This window comes from Chrysochloris asiatica, unplaced genomic scaffold (assembly GCF_000296735.1).
Source record: "Chrysochloris asiatica unplaced genomic scaffold, ChrAsi1.0 scaffold00031, whole genome shotgun sequence".
NCBI lineage: Eukaryota > Metazoa > Chordata > Mammalia > Afrosoricida > Chrysochloridae > Chrysochloris > Chrysochloris asiatica.
The window spans coordinates 22,327,102-22,334,882 of NW_006408549.1; the positions used below are offsets into that span (position 1 = coordinate 22,327,102).

The 7,781-nt window shown below is 36.8% G+C and overlaps 1 protein-coding gene across 4 annotated transcripts in view; it reads right to left on the minus strand.

The window, feature by feature from the left end:
• The window catches only part of RALYL (RALY RNA binding protein-like), a 1,110,405-nt gene that overhangs the window by 266,037 nt on the left and 836,587 nt on the right, over positions 1-7,781 (minus strand). The gene's annotated exons all lie outside the window — the stretch shown is intronic.

A 7,781-nucleotide genomic window follows, 5' to 3' on the forward strand; every position in this document is an offset into this window, starting at 1 on the left:
AAAAGTCATCTAACAATTTTATTGTACAATGCATACATATAAAAGCTGACATTTCTATAAATATAATTTAGTCAGCTTTTATGCAGATTACAAATAGAATTAAAACTTCAATGTTAAGAAGAAAATTTCTCAAAACACATAATCTTACTAAGAATGCATTCATCCATTTTACACATACTCTAATGGATCAGAGCTGTCAAAACTACTGTGGGATCAACAAAGGCAATTAACCTCCAATTTTTCCCTCTGTTTTTCTTTTTTTACATTTCACATTTCCCTTGAAGTCTATACTTATGGGAACAAAGAATGTCAGAGTCTGAGTTTAATTAAGGGATTTTATACTTTGCCATATAGAAAAGTTTTTCAGTCTTCAACTTACTAAAGTTTAATGATTTTCAGCATTATATGTTGTTGATAGGTGTCATTGAGTTGGTATCGACTCATAGCAACGCTGTGCACAACAGAACAAAACACTGCCCAGTCCTCGGCTGACCTCACAATTGTTGCCATGCTTGAGCCCATTGATGCTGCCACTTTGCCATTCCATCTTGCTAGAGATCTTCTTCTTTTTCTCTGACCCTCTACCTTACCAAATATGATGTCCTTCTCCAGTGATTGGTCCCTCCTGACAATATGTCCGAAGTATGAGACATAAAGTTTGGCCATCCTGGCTTCCAAGTAGCACTTGGGCTACACTTCTTCCAACACAGATCTGCTTGCTCTTTTGGCAGCCCATGGCACTTTCAATATTCTCCTCCAACTCCATAACTCAAAAGCATCAATTCTTCCTTATTCACTGTCCAGCTTTTGCATGCATATTAAGTTATTGAAAATACCATGGCTTGGGTCAGGTGTACCTTAGTCCTCAAGCTGACATCTTTGCTCGTCAACACTTTAAAAAGGTCTTGTGAAGCAGATTGCTTCTTGACTACTTCTGGATTGCTGCTTCCATGAGTGTTGATGGTTGATCCAAGAAGAATGAAGTCCTTGACAACTTCAATCTTTTCTCCATTGATAAGAATCTTGCTTATTGGTCCAGTGGTAAGGATTTTTGTTTTCTTTACATTGAGATTTAATCCATACCAAAGGTCTTTGATCTTCATCAGTCACTTTCAGCAAGCAAGGTTGTACATCTGCGTATCGCAGGTTGTTAATGAGTCTTCCTCCAATCCTGATGCCATGTTTTTCTTCATATAACCCAGCTTCTTGGATTATTTTCTCAGCATACAGATTGAATAAGTATGGTGAAAGACTACAGCCCTGTCACACACCTTTCTTCCTTTCTTAATTTTAAACCATTCATTGTTCCCATGTTCTGTTTGAACAACTGCCTCTTGGTCCATGTACAGATTCCTCATGAGCACAATTAAGTGTTCAGGAATACTCATACTTCACAATGTTGTCCATAACTTATCATGATCCACACGATTAGAAGTCTTTGCATAGTCAATAAAGGACAGGTAAACATCTTTTTGGTATTCTGTGCTTTCAGCCAAGATCCATCAGACATCAGCAGTGATATCCCTCCTTCCACACCCTCTTCTGAATCTGGCTTGAACCTCTGGAAGTTCTCTGTCAATGTATGCTTATAATCATTTCTGTATTACCTTTAGTAAAACTTTATTCAGATGGGATATCAAAGATGTTGTCCGATGATTTCTTCATTCTGTTGGGTCACTTCTCTTTGGAATGGGAAATAAATATGGAACTCTTCCAATCAGTTGGCCAGATAGTTGTCTTCCAAATATCTTGGCAGAGATGAGTGAGTGTCTCCAGTGCCGCCTCACTTTGTTGACAGACTTCAATTTTTATTACATCAATTCCTGGTGTATTATATATATATCCATTAAATAAACAAATAACCATTCACTACATATTTTTATGTTGAATTCAAATTAGATATTACTACTGAAATAGAGCATTTTCTTCCCTTTCTGAATATGATTTGTTGTGGCCAATCAGATATATAGCAGTGCAGTCACTCTGTAGGATAAGCACTTTATTGCAAACCACAACTTTACAGTTCAAGCCCAGTGGCCATTTCAAGAGAGAAAGACCAAGAAGATTTAAGGCCTTAGAAATGCTATACAGGGTTCACTATGAGTCAGAACTGACTCCAATGCACTTCACAACAACCAAATATATGTATCAGCCACACTACACTACATGGCAAGTAAGTCAATTCTCTTTTTTTATTCTAACATTCAGGTCACAAATTCCATACTCACAACTTCTCGTAAATGGAAGTGTTGGTTAATCAAATCTACTGCTCCCTTCATAACTAAAATACAATTCCCTAAATCCAGCTTAAATACTGACTGCTATATAAATCATCTCCTTGATATATGAAAATAAAGAAGATATATAAACTACCCCCTGGGAATGTTTTTCCCCCATTAAGTAGAATGAATTTCTGTTCCTAAATATTGCAGTAGAGAAAACTGCATTTTTATATAAATTGCTCTCTGTTATTATTTCCTATGTGGAATTAGAGCTAGTTTTATTTAATTCAAAGCTAATTTAGCTAGTTTTGAAAATAACTTTTAAAGAAGCTTCTAAAGGATTGGTGTTGTTGTTGTTAGGTGTCATTGAGTTGGTATCGACTATTCATAATGATCTTATGCACAATAGAATGAAACTCTCCCAACCTCACAATTGTTGCTATGCTTGAGTCCACTGCTGCTGTCATTGTGCCAATCCATCTTGTTGTGGGGATCTTCCTCTTCTAAAATTTTTATTCCTTTATTTTTTTTGTTTAATGGCCTCCACTGCCTTGGAGGATTTATTATCATACCTGACCTAAGTTTAATGAACAGTATATAGCCCACTATTCAAGAAGTCCTGGTAATGCAACTATTAAGTGCTTGATAGCTAACCAAAAGTTTGTTGGCAATTTGACCCACCAATCCCTGGAGAAGTATATCATGTTTGGTAAAGTGGAAGGTGGGAGAACAAGTAGAGGATCCTGAGATGGATTGACATGGTTGCAGCAGCAATGAGCTCAAGCATAGCAACAATGGTGAGGTTGGCACAGGACCAGACAGGGTATTGTTGTGTCATGCATTGGGTCACTATGGGTTAGTATTGACTTGATGGCACATAACAACAACAAAGTGGTTCCATGTAAGAAAAAGCTGGTGATTTTCTTCTATAAAGATTGTTGTTAGGTACCTTTGAGTCAGTTCCAACTCAACTCTATGCATAAGAGAACGAAACATGCCCAGTCCTATACCACCTCAAAATTGTTATGTTTGAGTCCATTGTCGCAGCCATTGTGCCAGGTCATCTCATTGAGGGTCACCCTCTTTGTCACCAACTTGCTACTTTACCAAGCATGATGTCTTTTTCCAGGGACTGGTCCCTGCTGATAACATATCCAAAGTACATGAGAAGAGTCTCACCATTCTCATTTCTAAGGAGCATTCTAGTTGAACCTCTTTCAAGGCAGATTTGTTTGTTTTCCGACAGTCCACGGTATTTCACTATTCTTTGCCAAAGCTATAATTGAAATGTGTCAATTCTATGGTATTCCTTATCCATTATACTTCTGGTGGTGCTGGTGGTTATGCGCCATGGAGTCGTTCCGACTCATAGCGACCCTGTACAGGGTTTCCAAGGCTGTAAATCTTTACGGGAACAGAAAGCCCCATCTTTCTTCCACAGAACATCTGGTAGTTTCAAACTGCTGACCTTGTGGTTTGCAGCCCAATTTGTAACCACTGCGCTACCAGAGTATGATGCAATTGAAAATACCATTGCTTGATTAAAGATTATAGCAAAGAAAACCCTTTGGGGTAGTTCAACTCTGTCAAATGGGATTGTTAACAACATTCAAATATTCTTAAGTTATAAAACTACTTTAAAATCCTACTTATGCAAGGAAATAAGAGATTAGGCCCATATTCTGTATAGAAGAATAAGGAATTCCACTTCTCATCACTTTTTTCCTTAATTCAAATTCTCCTTGTTAATGTGTCAATACGTATATTATTACTGCTTGATTAAAAGGGGAAAAAGATCCAATATGATAGGAAATTTCAAATAAGAAAAGTTGTGTTTGTATTCATTTTCCTGAAATAAAGTACAAATTTGGTAAAGAAGAAAAATATTTTTTGTGTATTTTAAAAGAGGATAGTAATTGTAATGTGGTTCAGTTATGTAAAGTAAAATCTGTATACCAACTAGTTCTGCTAATGAAAAAATAGAAATATTTTAAACTATCTTTTTAATGCTTTGACTCATATTTGAAGTTTAGATAATAAATCATGGCAAGGCACCTTCATTAGAAATATGAATACACTTAATTATGCATAAATACATACTTACATAAATACTCTTCTCATATATAAACACACTTCTCAAAGTGGGACTTCAGGGTTAGCAGGTGATGCTGTATCCATTATTATGCTAACAGAGCCATTATTACAAAGATAGCCCATGTGTTACTAATGGGCTTCTAACATAAATACATAAATGAAATGACATTAAGTCATCAATTTTTATTCTTGATAATGTGACAATTCAAAGCTAGCAAAGCAAACACCACTCAATTGTGATTAGGATTTAGCTGTCATTATAAGGTTTTGAGTTCTCTTTATGGGAAAGGAAAAGGACTATCACCGCGGACCTGTTACGTGGCACACATGATCCATGGGATTTGTTTGGGCAGTTCTGTGTGCTGATTTCATATACTTTTCCTTCATTTTGGTGACCATCTATTGATAAATTGTGTCTCCCTAGTTCAAATTCTCTTGCTTCACTCTATCCTTGGTTTCTTTCTTTTAATTTTGTTTTTGACTTAGAAATCAGGTGCCTGAAAATTTGTTGGGAATATTTTATCACTCCATGTTTCAAACATTTCTATTTGTGGTGGTGGTGGGGAATTGGTGGTGGGGATTCCACCCTCTCTTGCCTTCCCTCCCCCCACAAAAATAGTTATGACAGAATTGATTACAACTTATGAAGATGCGTGTGTTTCAAAGTAGAACTAAACTCCATGATGAAGACCAAAGACCACAGCCTTTGGTATGGGTTGCAACTCAATATAAAAAAAACAAAAATCCTCACCAATAAACCACATCCACATAAATGGAGAAAAGATTGAAGTTGTCAAAGACTTCATTTGCTTGGATCTACCATCAACACTCATGGAAGCAGCAATCAAGAAATCAAATGATGTATTACATTAGGCAAATCTGCTTCGCACAACCTCTTTAAAGTGTTCAAGAGTAAACATGCCAGTTTGAGGACTAAGGTGTGCCTGATCCAAGTCATAGTATTTTCAATAACCTCATATGCATGCGAAAGTGAATAAGGAATACCATAGAAGAATTGATGCATTTGAGTTCTGGTGTTAGAGGAGAATATTACGACTGCTAGATGAACAAACACATCTATGTTGGAAGAAATACTGCCAGAATGCTTCCTGGAAGTCAGGAAGTTTTCTCTTATACTTCACACATATTATCAGGAGGGACCAGTCCCTGGAGAAGGATGCAATTTTTGGTACAGTAGAGGGTCAGAGAAAAAGAGGAAAACACCCAAAGAAATGGATCAGTACAATGGTGGCAGCATTGGGTTCAGGCTTAGCAACGATTGTAAGGTTGGCGTGGGCAGTGTTTCATTCTGTTGTGCAAAGGGTCACTATGAGTTGGTACCGACTTGATGACATCAAACAACAACAATGTTCTCAGATCATGAGGCCTTTCATTTAAGTCACCTCTGGATGGTTTTGAATCACTAATATTTTGATTAATAGCCAAGCACTTAATGATTTGCAACACTCAGGGAACACAGGAATAAAGGAGCAATAAAATTCATAGTATATTGGTCCTGATAATTTCTGTTCCTTGTACTTTTTCTGGAGTCCTGGATTGGCACTGTAGAATAAGCATTGGGCTGCTAACTGAAAGGTTGGTAACTCAAATCCACCAGCTGCTCCTTGTAAGCTCTATACAGGGTTACTAAGAGTTGGAACTGACTCTATGGCACTTAACAACAACAACATATGTTTGTTGGTATACTATTTATCTCAAAAATCTATAAAAATTAGGCTGTCTGTATTTGCTTAAGGCAATAAACTATAACATATTTTCTATAAACCTTTCTGGAAATAACCAGTATAACCACAATTTCACATGATTTAAAATTCTGTCTTCACTACTTTCAACTTAACAGCATAGTCAAATGTCAAGATCACTTGATGTCTTAGGCTGGTTTCTCTAAAGAAGTAAAATAAGTGAAATTTATATGTGACTATTTAGAAAAAGGTTTATGTCAAGGAAATGGTTCCCACAAATGTAGAGGTGGTCAGTCCCAAGCTCATGGGTTAGATGTTAGACAGGAGGCTTCTTACTCACATAGTTGCAGGGTTAATGAACCAAGATTAATAGATCAGATGACAGACAGGCAGCCTGGCATGTCCAGCAGGTAAGAAGTCTGCTGATGACTCCAAGTCTTAGCAGGTAATAGAGCAGGGCACTAGCTTAAGTTCAAAGAACCAGAGGTCAGACGCAGAAGAGAGCAGGCAAGGCTTGACTAAGTGTCCAATATATAGGAAGCAGGCCACTCCCCAGAGGAAGCTTCTCTTCAATTGATTAGCTGCTTACAGAATACCTTATTATAGAGTTGATTACATTATATTGGATCTTATAACTTATCTTATCTCAATAACTTCATTCCATCTGGTGCACCATTGAAATTCCCGGTGTAGTCAACTTGACACAAAACCTTCACTATTGCACTTGGTAAGAGTTTGTTTTTCTTTCTTTTTTAAAAAATTTAACAATATGTCATAATTTACTTGTTTAATAATAGTTTTCAAGTCACAAAACATTTGTAAAAAAGAATGATTAAACTAAGTGTATTACAAATTTAATCATAATATTACAAAATTTAAAACTTTTTGGATTTTTACTGGAGCCACATAATTGCATTTTTACATTTGTATTAATATTCAGTATATATGTGACTCAATATTAGAAAACAGCATCAGATTTACAGATTAGTTCACACATAGTCATCAATTTAATGATGTTGTAAAGTAGACTAAATCAGTAAAAACAACAGTTTGCCAATTCTGTTTAGAAAATATTTCAACATATTTACATGATGTTACAGGACTGAATTGGAAATCAGTTTACCTGTGGCTACAGCTTTTTAAAATATGTTTGTGGACATAGTGATACAAGAAATATAAATGAAGTCCTAGTGTGGTGCTATGGGTTAATGAACTGGACTGCAAAGTCAGTTTGAACTGCAAGGCCAGCAGTTCAAGCTCACTAGCTTCTTGGAAACCCTACAAAGGGTTGTTATGGGTTGGAACTGACTCGATGGCACTTAACAACAATACCTTAGATGTAGTAATCCTGGTGTGGCACTGTGGGATAGAGCACTGGACCGCAAGGTTGGTTTGAACCATGAGGTCTACGCTTCAAACTCACCAACCGCTCTTTGGAAACCCTATACAGGGTCATTATGAGTCAGAACTGATCTGACGGCACTTAATAACAACACTGAGATTTAAAGCATCTGCTCTGTATCAGTGTTCTAGATTCCTTGAGAAGTTGTTTCCACTGGCAGCTTGTTTTTTATGTGAGTGGATGTGACAGAAAAGACTGATGGGGGCCAACAATGATTTTTGCACCATTTCTATACAAAACAAAGACAACTATACACATGGACCTCGCCAGGTGGAACACACAGAAATCAAATTGACTACATCTGTGGAAAGAGAAGATGGAAAAGCTCCATATCATCAGTGAAGACAAGGCCAGGGGCAG